The sequence below is a fragment of the Simochromis diagramma genome, unplaced genomic scaffold (genome assembly GCF_900408965.1).
Source record: "Simochromis diagramma unplaced genomic scaffold, fSimDia1.1 OVJJ01000504.1, whole genome shotgun sequence".
NCBI classification, from domain to species: domain Eukaryota; kingdom Metazoa; phylum Chordata; class Actinopteri; order Cichliformes; family Cichlidae; genus Simochromis; species Simochromis diagramma.
The window spans coordinates 226,160-243,280 of NW_024386732.1; the positions used below are offsets into that span (position 1 = coordinate 226,160).

A 17,121-nucleotide genomic window follows, 5' to 3' on the forward strand; every position below is an offset into this window, starting at 1 on the left:
CACAGTCCAGGATGAGACAACGAACATCCAAGAATACATTGGGAAGATGGCCCCAACTGACCGAGTGCTCAGTGAATACCTCAGGCAGCAGAAACCCAAGAAAGAGGAGGGAGGCGAGGAACCATCATGGATGGACAGGCCCCTGCACGGTATGTACCACCGGCAGATAGAGGAGGTGGCTGATATCCAGAAATCTTACCAGTGGCTGGACAAAGCTGGACTGAAAGACAGCACAGAGGCACTAATCATGGCAGCACAAGAACAAGCTCTGTGTACAAGATCCATAGAGGCTGGGGTCTATCACCCCAGGTGCAGGCTGTGTAAAGATGCCCCAGAGACACTCTAGCACATAACAGCAGGGTGCAAGATGCTAGCAGGCAAGGCATACATGGAACGCCATAACCAGGTGGCCGGCATAGTGTACAGGAACATCTGTGCCGAGTATAACCTGGAAGTCCCGAGGTCAAAATGGGAGATGCCCCCAAGGGTGGTGGAGAATGACCGAGCTAAGATCCTGTGGGACTTCCAGATACAGACGGACAAAATGGTGGTGGCTAACCAACCGGACATAGTGGTGGTAGACAAACAGAAGAAGACGGCCGTAGTGATCGATGTAGCGGTTCCGAATGACAGCAATATCAGGAAGAAGGAACACGAGAAGCTGGAGAAATACCAAGGGCTCAGAGAAGAGCTCGAGAGGATGTGGAGGGTGAAGGTAACGGTGGTCCCCGTGGTAATCGGAGCACTAGGTGCGGTGACTCCCAAGCTAGGCGAGTGGCTCCAGCAGATCCCGGGAACAACATCGGAGATCTCTGTCCAGAAGAGCGCAGTCCTGGGAACAGCTAAGATACTGCGCAGGACCCTCAAGCTCCCAGGCCTCTGGTAGAGGACCCGAGCTTGAAGGATAAACCGCCCGCAGGGGCGTGCTGTCAAGCTAATCAAGTTTGCAGATGACACCACCGTTATTGGGCTCATCTCGGACGGGGATGAGTCTGCCTACAGGAGGGAGGTTGAACGTCTGGTGTCCTGCTGCAGCCACAACAACCTGGTGCTGAATGCCCAGAAGACAGTGGAGATTATTGTGGACTTCAGGAAGCACACAGCCCCACTCCCCCCCATCATCCTGACTGACACCCCCATCACCTCTGTGGACTCATTCCGCTTCCTGGGTACCACCATCACCCAGGACCTGAAGTGGGAGCCCACCATCACCTCTGTCATTAAGAAAGCACAGCAGAGGATGTACTTCCTGAGGCAGCTGAAGAAATTCAACCTGCCAACACGGACGATGATGCAGTTCTACACTGCAATCATCGAGTCCATCCTCACCTCCTCCATCACCATGTGGTACGCTGGAGCCACTATCAGAGACAAACAGAGACTGCAGCGTGTTGTGCGCTCTGCTGAGAAGGTGATTGGCTGCAGACTCCCATCTCTGCAGGACCTGTACACCTCCAGGACACTGGGGCGTGCAGCTCGGATCTCAGCTGACCCTTCTCACCATGGACACAGTCTGTTTGACCTGCTCCCCTCAGGCAGGAGGCTCCGGTCCATTCGCACCAGAACCTCTCGCCATAAGAACAGTTTCTTCCCCTCTGCTGTTGGACACATTAACAATAACCGTATGACTGTTCCCACCACTAACACATGACCCTACGCTGTGTTCACTGCATCATTCCATGTTTGGCACTGATCACCACCTGCACTCATGTATATATCATGTATATATCTATCTACTTAGCACTTTTAATTCTTATTTTTATTTTCATGTTTATTTTCAATCCAGCCTTGGATTGTGTTTGTTCTTTCCATCAGACTCCTGTCAACTCACAATCGACACAAACACAGTGAACACAAAGCTCCAACTGTCTGACAACAACAGGAAGGTGACATGTTTGGAGGTTCAGTCATATCCTGATCATCCAGACAGATTTGATGTTAAGCCTCAGATGCTGTGTAAAGATGGTCTGACTGGTCGCTGTTACTGGGAGGTCGAGTGGAGAGGAAACATTTCTATATCAGTGAGTTACAGAAGAATCAGAAGGAAAGGAGAAAGTAAGGACTGTGGGTTTGGATACAATGATCAGTCCTGGAGATTGTATTGCAATAATGTTGGTCCTGTTTATGTCTGTCATAATAGCAAATTTGAATCAACCACCATTACCACCACCTCCTTGTCCTCCTCCTCCTCCTCTGTCTCTAACAGAGCAGCAGTGTATGTGGACTGTCCTGCTGGCACTCTGTCCTTCTACAGAGTCTCCTCTGACACTGATCCACCACCACACCTTCAACACCACATTCACTCAAACTCTTTATCCTGGGTTTGGATTCTGGTCTAGTTCCTCAGTGTGTCTGTGCCAAGTTGAGTGGCCTCCTGTTCAGTGGCGGTCCTAGCCTTTTTGGCGCCCTGGGCGAACACCACCCCCCGGTTGCTGTGCTTTTCACAGGATTATGTTGCCATCCTTGAACTCCCTCTGTGCTGTCAATTTCAAGCTTGGCACACTCCCCTCATCCTTCAGGTGCCCGTCTGTTGTCCACAATCTCCTCTGTTGGCCTCTGGACAGCCCCATGGCACAGCTCTCGTTCCAACGCAGCTTCATGGTCATTGCGGTTGCTCCGGAATCTTCTCACGATGACTAGTAGAGCCCCAAACGACCTTTGACCTCGACCACTGCCTGGGCTGTCAGCTATGCCTGGAATGGTCCTTGTTCCTCACTGGGCCTCTGAAGATTTCTCAGGAGATTCTTTTCAGCAACACTCTGACTGCTGCACCTGTATTTCCTTGCTAGAAGGAAAAAACTTCTATTTGGAAAGCATGTCAACAATCATTAAAACCACATCTGATTTTTATGTGACCTGTACCGTCGGCCTGACGGTAATAGTTCAAACAGTTGATTGCTGGGGTGAGAGTAGTCCTTGATGATATTGCCAGCTCTGCTGAGGTACCGAGAGGTTGCAGTGACCTCTAGGCTGGGCAGAGAGCAGCCAGTGATCTTCTGGGCTGTTGATGACCCTCTGCAGTACTTTCCTGTCCGCAGCTGAGCACCCTGCATACCATGTTGTTATGCCGTACGTTAGGATGCTCTCTATGGTGGCTCTGTAAAATGTCACCAGCAGCCTCTCCTCCAGGTTGTTCCTCCTGAGCACTCTCACTCTCATACATACACTATCAGTATATGTATGTGTGTGCGTGTCCATAGTTCAGCTGAGACAGTGTCCTTCGCCCTGCCAGGCTAAGTAAACAGTCTTCCAGCCAACCCAGGTGGCCTTGCATGGAATGGGAAGGAACAGACTAAACACAGTCGTTATCAGGGTGTTTTGTTCAGCTCCGGCCTTGTAGCTGGCGCCGAGAGGGTATCCGCATGAAGTGATGTTATTTTTTTTACTTTAGTGCGAACAGCTCATATGAATTTCAAAGCAGTTCTACAGTCCAACACTGGTCCCGTTGGAGAGCCGCGAGCTTCGCCATACTTGCGTTCTGTGATGTTGTCATTTCTTGTGCTCAAGGAGCCGATTTCTGAGAACTCACGGCAGTGTGCCTCCCCAAGATGTCATCCAATTTTGCGCCTAGAGATGTTATTCCGGGCTAGCCCTTCCGAGATGTATCCAGTCTGCAGTCAGATATCTTATTCTGAGTATTCACAGCAGCCGTAGCCTCTCCAAGATCTTATCCGTGCTGACTCAATGAGCCCATTTTGAGAAACTCACGCCTCTCCCATCGTTTCAATCCCAGCGGGCAGCCTTGTGGGGGTTTGAACAGCCGGTTCCGCTTTCTTAATTCTTCGATAAGTCAGGGCCAAGCCAGCTCCGATCAGCCAGAACCCTGTTACCATGGTTCTGAATAGGTAGATATCTTCAGCACTCAGGCTCACCCGAGCCCAAACTTCTCATTGAGAAAGGGGTGTCAACAGTGTTGGGAAGGTTACTTTTAAAATGTATTCCGTTACAGAATACAGAATACATGCCCCAAAATGTATTCTGTAACGTATTCCGTTACGTTACTCAATGAGAGTAACGTATTCTGAATACTTTGGATTACTTAATATATTATCATGCTTTTTACAACAACGTGAATGTACTATTGCTGTGTGATTTATTACTATTACTGAAGGTCCACGACTCCGAACTGTAGTAAAGGGACCTCTGACTAATACGGCGGGGTCCCTGTCGGCTCGTAGCAGAAAAATAGCTTTACTTTGTTGTGTGGGTCAATTTTTCTTGCGAGACACAGAGAGAGGCGTTGAAAGGCTGCTCCAACGGAACTTATTGTTTTCGGAGGAAAACACGAACACGGTGTACAGTCGAGTCTTAATAGCTTACTTACAACTGGGCTCGTCAGACACTCTTCTTGGCTGCAGTGGTTATTATTATATTTACATGCTTCCAGCTCCCGTTTTTCCTCGACGACAACTCGTACCTTTCCACTCGCCTTTTTCTCCCTCCTCGCGCTCACAGACCCATAACGTGTATGGCAGTCCATTCTCCCTGCAACACTGACTACACTGCCCATGATGCTACATTCTTTAGAGTTATGCTTGTAGCATTCTGCCTGTTAGCTTAGCACAACAACAACAACGAAAAGGCGCTCTCTCACCCAGGAAACACACAGTCGCAGAAAGAGAGACAGAGCGTCGCCCTGTAACCATGGCAACCGTAACGCTGCCGCCTGGAACAACAGAACGTAGCTGTCAAACAAAACCCAAACAGTCCTGACCCGCGACAAAATGAAACAGGAAAGTACCGCAGTGTAATCCGTTTATTTCAACAAAGTAACTGTATTCTGAATACCACCTTTTTAAACGGTAACTGTAACGGAATACAGTTACTCACATTTTGTATTTTAAATACGTAACGGCGGTACATGTATTCCGTTACTCCCCAACACTGGGTGTCAATTGCATTTAGGGACCAGTTGATCCAATCCATGATTCCTCTTTTAGGTTTTAGAGAACAGACTGTGAGAGAATGTTCCAGGGAAAATACAAACCCCCCCCCCCAAAAAAAACCCCCACGAGACTAGACAAGGACATAAGCAGGGAAGATAAGGGAGAGGAGAAAACGTGCGTCTGCCTCCTCCGAGAGCCAAAGACTCAACTCATCTACCCTAGATTCCTTTCTTATAGACAAGGGTTAGTTAGATCATTTCCCAGGCAACATCAGGGCGTGTCCTCCACTGGAGCAGCACCACTCCGGACCTATAACCCTGCAATAAAAGATGTTAGTGTGTTTTGCATATTAAGTTTGCTGAACACCTGGCTCTGCCAGGAGCCTGCACTCAAACGACAGAGATTATCGAACAAAACTTTCAGTGCACTGTGAAAGTATCAAAATAAGCCTTGTTAAGTCATGACACAAGCTTCTCATCTCAGGAGGGTAAATCATACCATTAGCATGGTTCATCATGCCATCACACCAACTGGCAGGCTCAACTTCACAACAAAAGAAAAATCATCAGCTAGATTCATTCCAAAACATCCATCCATCAGCCACACAACACACAACATAAGCCTAATTTTTTATTAGCTATGAGTTTAATCCCCAGGTCTGTGCTCTTCACACATTTAGGCCACAGACCCATTTTATTCAGTTTTCATTCTTCCTTTCATTATAAAACATGTGACATGTTGTCATGCACTTCACAAAACAAGTTCGTTCTGACGTATTCAGAGTTGTGTATCTGAGTGCAGGATTCACTCGCACATCAAAACAGGAACCTCTGTTTTTTTTAGTGTCTCCACTCTAACAACTCCCACTTAATGTAGAAATGATCAACTAATTTGCATATCAGCTATTAACCCACCAAGTTGACAGGACGACAGAAATGCATTTTCAAAATATTATCACAAAAGAGAATTTCCTTCATACAGTAAATTACTTGTGCTGCATCAATCAAGCAGGAAGCTTCTCCCAATTTACTATATTAACAACTAAATTTATTGTCTGATCACTGGTTGGTCAAACCAGAATCTTTTTTTTCCCATAAAAATTTAACTGTTGTCCTGCAACCTAGAGAGTTAGTTGTCAGAATTGGATAAGTTCAGCATTTGATAACAAGTGTCTGTTAAATTGACACTATTTTAACACTGAAGAGAGATAACAAGCTGATCTTCATTGCATGTGTGTTTGTGTTATTAGGCATGTTTAATGCATGTCTGTGGAGCTGCATCTCCAGCAGAGCATGTTCTTAAAGCTGCCTTTCCTACACATTTCTCTGCTATTATTTGATCATTTCTTAACTAATGTGCTATGAGTTCCACTGGTCTTTGCATCACACGAGGTGACTTGGACAAGATGATAAACAGACTCACATGCTTAAGATGTTGTCTAATCTTCATGAGCTCTCTTGTGTTTGTGTTAGTAGGGTTAATGCATGTTCTGCTTGTTTGTGTGATTTGTATATGTTTCTTTTTGCAGTGTTTCAGACTCCTTCTCAATTTTCCGACTTAAGCAGTCAGTTTTGTTTTTCCCAGGTTTGCTAAGCCAAATTTTGATTTCCCACATTAAACACCAGCACTCCTCTGTGTTCTACTTACTCACTCTGTGTCCTCTCACCCTGTTGTCCTCTCCCACTTCAACAGTCCAACAGCCGGCAGTTCTCCTTCAGCTTTGTCCTGTGTTCCACTGTCTCTTCTTGCCATTTTCTCCAAAGGTGGCAAATGTCAAACTCCAACAGTCTCCTCAGTTCTCCTCAAACGTTCTTGTCACATGCACAGTGAATTTGCAGCTTGTTGGAAACACAGTGCCATTCATCCGATCAGTCAGGATGATGGGTTTGCTTTTCTTCTCTGATGCTGTTTGTCCACACTGCTGCTGCTTGCTGGGACTCTTTGCTCAGGACTTTGCTGCTGTCTCTTTAACTGCCATGTTATTGCTCTTTGGAGCTGCATTCCTTGTCTCCAGGGAGGAGTGAGAGCTTGCTTGTGAGGTTGAGAGACACATGATGCTGTAAATAAGTTAGCCAGAAACTTGGCCTGCATGTTTCCAATTATGTTAACCTAAAAGTGACAAACTAAGACATTTTCATTATTATCATCACTGCTTAATCAACACATCTCTCTCTGTTTGTTGAACTCTCCATTCTTAAAAGCAGAAAATGAGATTGTAGTTGTTCTTGGCTGAGAAACACAAAACCTTTTTCCTATGATTATTTTTCATCTACAATGTAAATTTTGTCTGTTTTTTTCTTTTTTCCACTATGATAGCTGGTGACCTGCAGAATCACCGCTCTCACAATTAGAGGCAATTACTTTTACACAGCGCACAAAAACACTGTGACGTTAGGCACATTCAAACTCACTTTTTTCATCTGCGTAAATAAATCACATGGCTGATGATACGTGCCATGGTGATCCATAAGTATGATCACAAGTTTATTTAATTATTTTTCAACCCAACAAAACAAACAAGCAAAAACATGATACTGATGCTATGAACACTCTACACACATGAGTCAAGATGCAGGAAAACTGCTGCGCATCTGAAAGAAGAAGCTGAACTCACGGATACACTGCACACTCCAGTTATCACAGTTATCATAGTTCTGTTTCCCTCTCTTTGATGAGTTCTCAGCCAGCTCTCGATCTGATAATGTGTAGCTTGCTCATCAGCTCAGAAGAGACCGCAACGCAACCTCACAGTGGTTGCGTGCTTTTCCCCACACAGTGGCAAAGACTTGCACAATGATAAAGACTTTCATATTCAATTCAGCTTCTCCATCATGTAGTTTTCAGCTGTGTTATACAGGGTTCAGCATATTATTTGTTTTTAAATGTGTGCTCTACAGTGGGGCAAAAAAGTATTTAGTCAGCCACCGATTGTGCAAGTTCCCCCACTTAAAATGATGACAGAGGTCAGTAATTTGCACCAGAGGTACACTTCAACTGTGAGAGACAGAATGTGAAAAAAAAATCCATGAATTCACATGGTAGGATTTGTAAAGAATTTATTCGTAAATCAGGGTGGAAAATAAGTATTTGGTCACCTCAAACAAGGAAAATCTCTGGCTCTCACAGACCTGTAACGTCTTCTGTAAGAAGCTTTTCTGTCCCCCACTCGTTACCTGTATGAATGGCACCTGTTTGAACTCATCATCTGTATAAAAGACACCTGTCCACAGCCTCAAACAGTCAGACTCCAAACTCCGCCATGGCCAAAACCAAAGAGCTTTCGAAGGACACCAGGAAAGTATTGTAGACCTGCACCAGACTGGGAAGAGTGAATCTACAATAGGCAAGCAGCTTGGTGTGACAAAATCAACTGTGGGAGCAATCATCAGAAAATGGAAGACATACAAGACCACTGAGAATCTCCCTCGATCTGGGGCTCCACGCAAGATCTCATCCCGTGGGGTCAAAATGATCATGAGAACGGTGAGCAAAGATCCCAGAACCACACGGGGGGACCTGGTGAATGACCTGCAGAGAGCTGGGACCAAAGTAACAAAGGTCACCATCAGTAACACACTACAACAGCAGGGAATCAAATCCTGCAGTGCCAGACGTGTTCCGCTGCTGAAGCCAGTGCATGTCCAAGCCCGTCTGAAGTTTGCCAGAGAGCACATGGATGATACAGCAGAGGATTGGGAGAATGTCATGTGGTCAGATGAAACCAAAGTAGAACTTTTTGGTATAAACTCAACTCGTCATGTTTGAAGGAAGAAGAATACTGAGTTGCATCCCAAGAACACCATACCTACTGTGAAGCATGGGGGTGGAAACATCATGCTATGGGGCTGTTTTTCTGCCAAGGGGACAGGACGACTGATCCGTGTTAAGGACAGAATGAATGGGGCCATGTATCGTGAGATTTTGAGCCAAAACCTCCTTCCATCAGTGAGAACTTTGAAGATGAAACGAGGCTGGGTCTTCCAACATGACAATGATCCAAAACACACCGCCCGGGCAACAAAGGAGTGGCTCCGTAAGAAGCATTTGAAAGTCCTGGAGTGGCCTAGCCAGTCTCCAGACCTCAACCCCATAGAAAATCTGTGGCGGGAGTTGAAAGTCCGTGTTGCTCGGCGACAGCCCCAAAACATCACTGCTCTCGAGAAGATCTGCATGGAGGAATGGGCCAAAATACCAGCTACTGTGTGTGCAAACCTGGTAAAGACCTATAGTAAACGTTTGACCTCTGTTATTGCCAACAAAGGTTATGTTACAAAGTATTGAGTTGTATTTTTGTTATTGACCAAATACTTATTTTCCACCCTGATTTACGAATAAATTCTTTACAAATCCTACCATGTGGATTCATGGATTTTTTTTTCACATTCTGTCTCTCACAGTTGAAGTGTACCTCTGGTGCAAATTACTGACCTCTGTCATCATTTTAGGTGGGGGAACTTGCACAATCGGTGGCTGACTAAATACTTTTTTGCCCCACTGTATATATAACAATGGCTCACAATAGGATTACAGTTTTTAAACAGGTCAAGTGCCTCTATGCACTTCATTAGATTAAATATTTTCCTTGTATTCTCCATCCCACATTTCATTGCACTGAATTTGAGCAACCCTAAGCTTAATGCAGATTACTTTTAACAATTGGTTAAATCTATGGTCTGGAGCACAGGCTGTTGTTGGTCAGGGCAATCTAAGGAATAATCTAAGCATGTTGTTACCTAATGAAATCAGCAATGAGTAGGTGAAAGCCATTCACCAGAGCATGTCTTAACTGCTGCTGATGTGCGGGGCGAAGGACACTGTCTCAGCTGAACTCTGGACACACACACACATGCATGCATATACACTGATATACACACACTGATCTCCCCTCCCTTTCCAAACACCTTCTATGCTTGTCCCCTCCCGGGGAAGATGGCGGTCGACTGGACCAGCGCAGACATGCTGCAGGACGGGATGCGCTGTCTACACCGGCTCTCTCTCACCCTTTACCCATCCCTGTTGCTCGTCTTGTGTTTCTATGGTGTATTGATAGTCATGTGCTTTTTGTGCTGAGGTGTTTTTTCTGTTATCAAACTGTTCTCCCACTAGGAGCTCAGTCTGAGTGGAGTATTTTTTCTCCTCATCTCAACTCATGTTATGGATTTTTGTTGTTTTTTTCCTATCAGCCTACCTCTCTGACATGTCTCCCCAATGTGATGTTTGTGTAAATTTGGTCAGAAGGTTCCTTTGTAAGTGCGCATGCGCCATTAGCGTGCTGCCTGCTGTAACCCTAATTTCCTTCGGGATTAATAAAGTATTCTGATTCTGATGTGGGCTGGACTTCTCAGCACGCTCTCCAAGGCTGCCGTGTTTTCTGAAAACTTCTAGCATTTGACATTTTCCAGCAACCAGTTTACCCTGAAAATCATAATTTTTGCGCCAATGTTCAAAATACTTTGCACTTCCGGGAGAGAATTTCATCATAAACTTCTCATCACCCTCTGGCGCACTCTTGGTTGCTTGGGAACCCATGATAACAACAACAGCTGGCGTTACAGACCACGTGTTCTGCTCCACGCCCACTCACATAAACACACACAAACACAACAACAACACAAATTAGGCCTACTTCGGACTCACACCAGTACGCTCGGGACACTAACCCAATCTTACGGGACCCTAACCCAGTTCTGGGACACTAACCCAGTCGCGCGACAAAGCCCAATGAAGGGATGCTCGGGACACAGACCCAGTTTCGGGACACAAACCCAGTTTCACGGTTATAGAGTCGCTCTCTCAACTTCCTTGGCGTTGCTTATTGTGTGTAGCATTAACCTTGAATCCCGCCGATCATCATTTATCGAGGAGAGAAAACAGACAGCTAATCCACCGGCCCGATGACAAATTCTCACGTCTCGGGACTTTACTGCAGGAACTTCTCCTGGCTGATGTCAGTGTTTCAGCGTGTCTCTTCTCCCCTTGGTGAATGTCGACTCCAGGGATTCGGCTCCAAAGGACCAGTTAATGATAGGTTTGTAGCTTAAACATATTTGCTGGAACGTTCAAGACAATTTAACTACACAGCAAAGTGTTGGGATTCAGAGATTCTTTTATTGCTACCATATAATTTGCCTTATGAAGAATGTATTAATAACATGTTTCACAGTATCATTTATCAGTAATATTTCCTACAGGGTTTATATTGCATTGAATATGTCTGTCATCACATTGACCTTTCTATTTTTATAGGTTGAGTTCATTTTATAAACAATGCATAAATGTGCTTGGTTAGAGTTGATGTTCCATTCTAGAAGGTTTTAAGCTTCACTGGTGAGAGTGTCCAGATGATACATGCTGAGGGGAGATGAGAACATAGCAGGTTAATTGCATGCACGCTTACGACACACATATTAATCTAGTAGCAGGTCTGAGCGAAGGCCTAAGCGTCTTCTGCTTCAGTTTGAGACTGGCTGCAAAGTACTCTACTTAGTGATTAATGACGAGGGTCCATTATTAGCTCTCAGAGATGCTAAGACCTGAAGTTATTACCTTAGAAGGCAAGTAATGTAGAAAGGAGAAGTTATATGTCGGTGTAAGGTTATATGTACGTGATGTACCCTTGTCTGCACGAGTTGAACTTTTGCCCGTCTGTCACCATGTATTTTTGAACTGTATTGACGTAGGTGTGATATTTTATCCTATAAAACCAGAACCCAATGTATTCTCGTCAGAGCAAAACAATCCGTATGCTGACGGTTGGTTGTTCTCCTGTGTTAATAAGAGAGTTAATGAGATTACCAAAAAGCACCACTGACCGACACTGGAAATCATTCCTGCCTGTGGCTCCCTGTACAACTCCTCCATCTAACACACTGTGAACACTGCAATAGTTACACCCTTTTACACACGCTGTTTTCTACTCTGTAATATTCTTGTCAATTATCTTGATATTTATTTATAATCACCTCTACTAATCCTTGATATTGAGAATTGAGTGATCTGTATATATTAGTGCTGTTTCTTAAATGTGTAAAATCTGTAACATAATGTATTGTTTGGAGTTTAGTCTGTTACTGTTTTTACCCTTTCTTCTTTGAGCAACTGTAACCCACATAGTTTCCTTAGGGATTCATAAAGTATTCTGATTCTGATTGTTTCAGGATAGATGACCTGCCATGATCCAATCACACATCTGCTTACCTTATCTTTTGCTCATTTCTCCTCCTCTTCCTTTCTCTTTTTTTCTAAACTGAGCACCTGATGGCTTTGAACTTTTCTTGTCCATCTTCCATTGGTTTTAATTTTGCACTCCAGTATGAACACCCATCCCCCAACCCGAGGTTCACCGCAACATAACCTAACAGACCTACACCTTAGTTCACAGATTCACTTTGTCTAGGGAAGGGGTGTCGAACTCCAGGCCTTGAGGGCCGGTGTCCTGCAGGTTTTAGATAACACGCTGGGTCAACACACCTGAATCAAATGATTAATTCATTACCTGGCCTCTGGAGGACTTCAAGACATGTTGAGGAGGTAATTTAGCCATTTAAATCAGCTGTGCTGGATCAAGGACACATCTAAAACCTGCAGGACACCGGCCCTCAAGGCCTGGAGTCTGACACCTGTGCTTGGAACCTTGTTAAGATCCAACCATGCAAATTATATTTTTTTGACATGTGTTGAAGTGAGTGAAAACATACAGTGGGGCAAAAAAGTATTTAGTCAGCCACCGATTGTGCAAGTTCCCCCACCTAAAATGATGACAGAGGTCAGTAATTTGCACCAGAGGTACACTTCAACTGTGAGAGACAGAATGTGAAAAAAAATCCATGAATCCACATGGTAGGATTTGTAAAAAATTTATTGGTAAATCAGGGTGGAAAATAAGTATTTGGTCAATAACAAAAATACAACTCAATACTTTGTAACATAACCTTTGTTGGCAATAACAGAGGTCAAACGTTTACTATAGGTCTTTACCAGGTTTGCACACCAGTAGCTGGTATTTTGGCCCATTCCTCCATGCAGATCTTCTCATACTGCTCCGACGTGCTAACGTTCTGAGGTGAGTTACGGCGTGTTGCAAGTTTTGCGAGGTGCTTTCGTGATATTTAATGGATCGGATTACATTTTTTATTTTTCTCCGATATCCGATCCAGTAATTTAGGTCAGTATCGGACCGATACCGATACGTAATATCGGATCGGTCCATCTCTACCCCCAACATGTCCGGCTGGATAACCACTGCTCATCTACCATCACAATGAACACCGGTGTACCACAAGGCTGTGTGATGAGCCCTTTCCTCTACTCCCTCTTTACCCACGATTGCAGACCTGCTGATGGTTCTAACACCATCATTAAGTTTGCAGATGACACCATGGTGATTGGCCTCATCAGTGACAACGATGAGGCCGCCTACAGGGAGGAGGTGGTGCGACACAAACAACCTGCTGCTTAACACCGAGAAGACCAAGGAGCTCATCGTGGACTACAGGAGGAATGCTGACCCACATCCACCCATCCACATTAAGGGGACGGCTGTGGAGCGTGTGAGCAGCTTCAAGTTCCTGGGAGTCCACATCTCCGAGGATCTCACCTGGTCGACCAACTGCTCCAAGCTGGTCAAGAAGGCTCACCAGCGCCTCTTCTTCTTGAGGACTCTGAGGAAGAACCACCTGTCCTCAGACATCCTGGTGAACTTCTATCGTTGCACCATCGAGAGCATCCTGACCAACTGTATAACAGTCTGGTACGGGAACTGCTCTGCCTCGGACCGGAAGGCGTTGCAGAGGGTCGTGAAAACTGCCCAGCGCATCGCCGGAGCACCACTTCCTGCCATAAAAGACATCTACAGGAAGCGGTGTCTGAAAAGGCCTGGGAATATCATCAAAGACCCCAGTCACCCATCACATGGACTCTTCACCCTCCTGCCCTCTGGGAGGCGCCACAGGAGCCTCTGGACTAAGACCACCAGGTACCGGAACTGTCATGGTCCGCGGCCCGGCGTCCGGGGTGCTGTTGGGATGCCCACGCCCACGGGCGTGGCTGCTAACCCCACACCTGCATCCCATCCCAGGCGATCACCAGGTGGACTATTTAATCCTGCCCTACCTGCTGCTCCACGCCAGTCCGTAGTCGCCTCTCAGCGGTAACGTACACCTGCCGGAAAAGCCCTTATGACAAATTATCCATTGGAACTAACTCTGTTTTACCCTGTGTAGTCAGATCACAACTCGGCGTTTTTGCGAGCCACCTGCCTGTCCACCTGTCCGCCTGAGATTCGGAGCACTATCAGCCTCGCCGTCTCGACCCCTTTGGAGCTCCCCCCCCCCTCTGGTTCACTCAGCCCGGCTATCTCCGTAAGACGCATACTCCACCTTCCCTCGTACGCTGCCTTTTTTCCGCACCCCAGTAATCTGTTTCTCTTTTTGTTTTGCAGCTTCTCACAGCCCCGCTCTCGGCGTTCCCTGCGCGGTTCACCTCCCCAGTCCCTCGGTTTCTTCTGGTTCCACACGTTGTTTTTTCGGCTACCCTCACGAGACACCTTTAGTTATAATAAAATTTGCTTTCTTTATTCCCTCCTACCCTGGTGTGTGTGTTCTGCTTCTGGGTCCAGCTTGCGCACGGAACTTCGGTTCATGACAGTACGGACTGGCCAGTATGGACCCAGCAGATCCACTCCGCTCCGCTATTAATAAACAGGGCGCTATCCTCGGTCGCCACGATCAGCAGCTCCAGTCTCTCCAAGACCGTTACCAAGAGCTCAGTAACACTCAGGATAAGCTGCAAACTAGGCCGCCCGATCCCTTGCACCGCAGCGTTTCACCTCCGCCGCCGGAACCCTTCCACGGGGAGTTAGACCTGTGTGGGGGGTTCCTTTTCCAGTGCTCCTTGTTTTTCAGCCGCACGCCTCACGCTTTTCCCACGGATGCTGCTAAGATCTCCCACTTCGTGGGATTGTTACGGGGGCGTGCTCTAGCATGGGCTGAGGCTTACTTAAACTCTCACCCCATTCGTGATTGCGATTACGATGAATTCCTGGAGGAGTTCCAGGCTACGTTCTCCCCTCCGGTTTCGGAGGACGATGCCGCGCAGAAGTTGCTGGGGCTCCGTCAGGGGCGGCGCAGTATTGCGGAGTACCTAGTTGACTTCCGTACCCGAGCGGTCGCCGTGGGTTGGCCCGATTCGGCCCTCCGTGGGTTTTTTTTACGGTCATTAAACGACCAGATGAAGAACCAACTAGCGTTTCACGAGGAAACCAGATCCTTTGAAGAATTAGCATCCCTCGCCCGTAGGATCGATAGACGCTTGCGGGAGAGGGATGCCGAGCGGCGGCTTAAGCCTATGGGCTCCGTATTGCGCCCCGGGATCCGCGTTTCTCCGCCCCCGCCCCCAGCTGCGTGTGCGCGCTCTCCGTCGCCTCCCCCGCCCGAACCCATGCAGATCGGACGCTCTCGGCTTTCTCCGGAGGAGAGGGAACGCCGACTTCGGGCTGGAGAATGCCTGTACTGTGGGAGGCCCGGTCACCGCATCGCTGTTTGCCCGGTCCGCCCAAACGACCCGGCCCACCGGTAAGTCCGGGGATACGGGTGGGCAGCGCTCTAAGCACTAGTAGACCCCAATTGTTACTGTCCGTTACTATCGTGACTCCTAACCAGACTTTTACATGCCCCGCGTTGGTGGACTCCGGGGCGGAACAGAATCTTATGGATGAGAAGCTGGCTAAGAGGTTAGCTGTGTCTCTTACCCCACTCGAACCGCCCATCCCTGCGTCCACATTGAACAACCAAGTGTTTGCGTACATAACTCACCAAACCGCGCCTGTACGGTTAGTCACATCAGGTAACCACCAAGAGCAGCTGTCCTTTTTCACTTTTCCCGCTCCTGACACCCCGCTTATCTTAGGCTACCCCTGGCTACAGAGACATAACCCACACATAGATTGGGCCGGAAAGAGTATCGCGAGCTGGAGTGTGTTTTGTCTGGCGAACTGCCTGAGGTCAGCCGTTCCCTCCGCCTCAACGGAACGGAGCCCCGCCCCGCCACCCGCACTGGATCTCTCTTCCGTGCCCTCCGACTATCACGATCTTCGGCAGGTGTTCAGTAAAGATGAGGCGCTCTCACTCCCGCCTCACCGTCCATATGACTGTGCTATTGAGCTGCTCCCGGGTGCATCGCTGCCCTCCAGCAGATTGTATAACCTGTCTCGCCCCGAAAGAGAAACCATGGAGAATTACATCCAGGAGTCACTAGCTGCAAGACGTATTAGGCCGTCATCCTCCCCCGTGGCTGCGGGTTTTTTCTTCGTGGGAAAGAAAGACGGGACGCTCCGCCCGTGCATCGATTACAGGGGGCTGAATGACGTCACCGTCAAAAACAAATATCCCCTCCCACTCATTAGTTCTGTTTTTAACTCACTCCAGGAAGCCACAGTCTTCACCAAACTGGACCTGCGGAACGCCTACCACCTGGTACGGATACGTGAGGGCGACGAGTGGAAGACCGCCTTCAATACCCCGCTAGGGCATTTCGAATATCTGGTGATGCCGTTCGGGTTAACGAACGCCCCGGCGGTTTTTCAAGCCCTAGTCAACGACGTGTTACGGGATTTCCTGAACGTGTTTGTTTTTGTATACCTGGATGATATTCTGATTTTTTCCAAGACGCTTGAGGACCATCGCATCCATGTGAGGAGCGTGCTACAACGGCTGCTCAAAAACAGACTGTATGTCAAAGCAGAAAAATGTGAGTTCCACGTCTCATCCATTTCCTTCTTGGGCTACATCCTCGCAGGTGGGCAGGTGAAGACCGACCCGGTGACGGTTAAAGCGATATTGGAATGGCCGGTTCCGGAGTCACGGAAGAAGCTTCAGAGCTTCCTGGGGTTTGCGAACTTTTATCGCCGCTTCATACGGAACTACAGCCAGGTGGCCGCGCCTCTCACCCAACTCACCTCACCCAAGGTGCCTTTCACATGGTCCCCTGAAGCCCACGCAGCCTTCGCTAAGTTGAAGCGATTGTTCACGTCCACACCCATTCTAACCCATCCTGACACTTCAAAACAGTTTATTGTTGAGGTTGACGCATCTGATGCGGGAGTTGGGGCGGTTCTCTCCCAGCGGTCCGGGCCCCTGAATAAACTCCCGCCGTGCGCCTTCTTCTCACGCCGACTCACCCCCGTGGAGAGGAATTACGACATCGGCGACAGGGAACTCCTAGCGGTAAAACTCGCATT

At 47.4% G+C, this 17,121-nt stretch overlaps 1 long non-coding RNA gene across 1 annotated transcript; it reads right to left on the reverse strand.

Moving 5' to 3' along the window:
* Positions 1–10,974: 10,974 nt before the first annotated feature.
* On the reverse strand, positions 10,975–11,674 carry LOC120731175. The gene is made up of 2 exons (XR_005695314.1): positions 11,501–11,674; positions 10,975–11,237 (listed from the first exon to the last, which is right to left on the reverse strand). It is a non-coding gene; the product is annotated as an uncharacterized LOC120731175 (long non-coding RNA).
* Between the last annotated feature and the right edge of the window lie 5,447 nt (positions 11,675–17,121).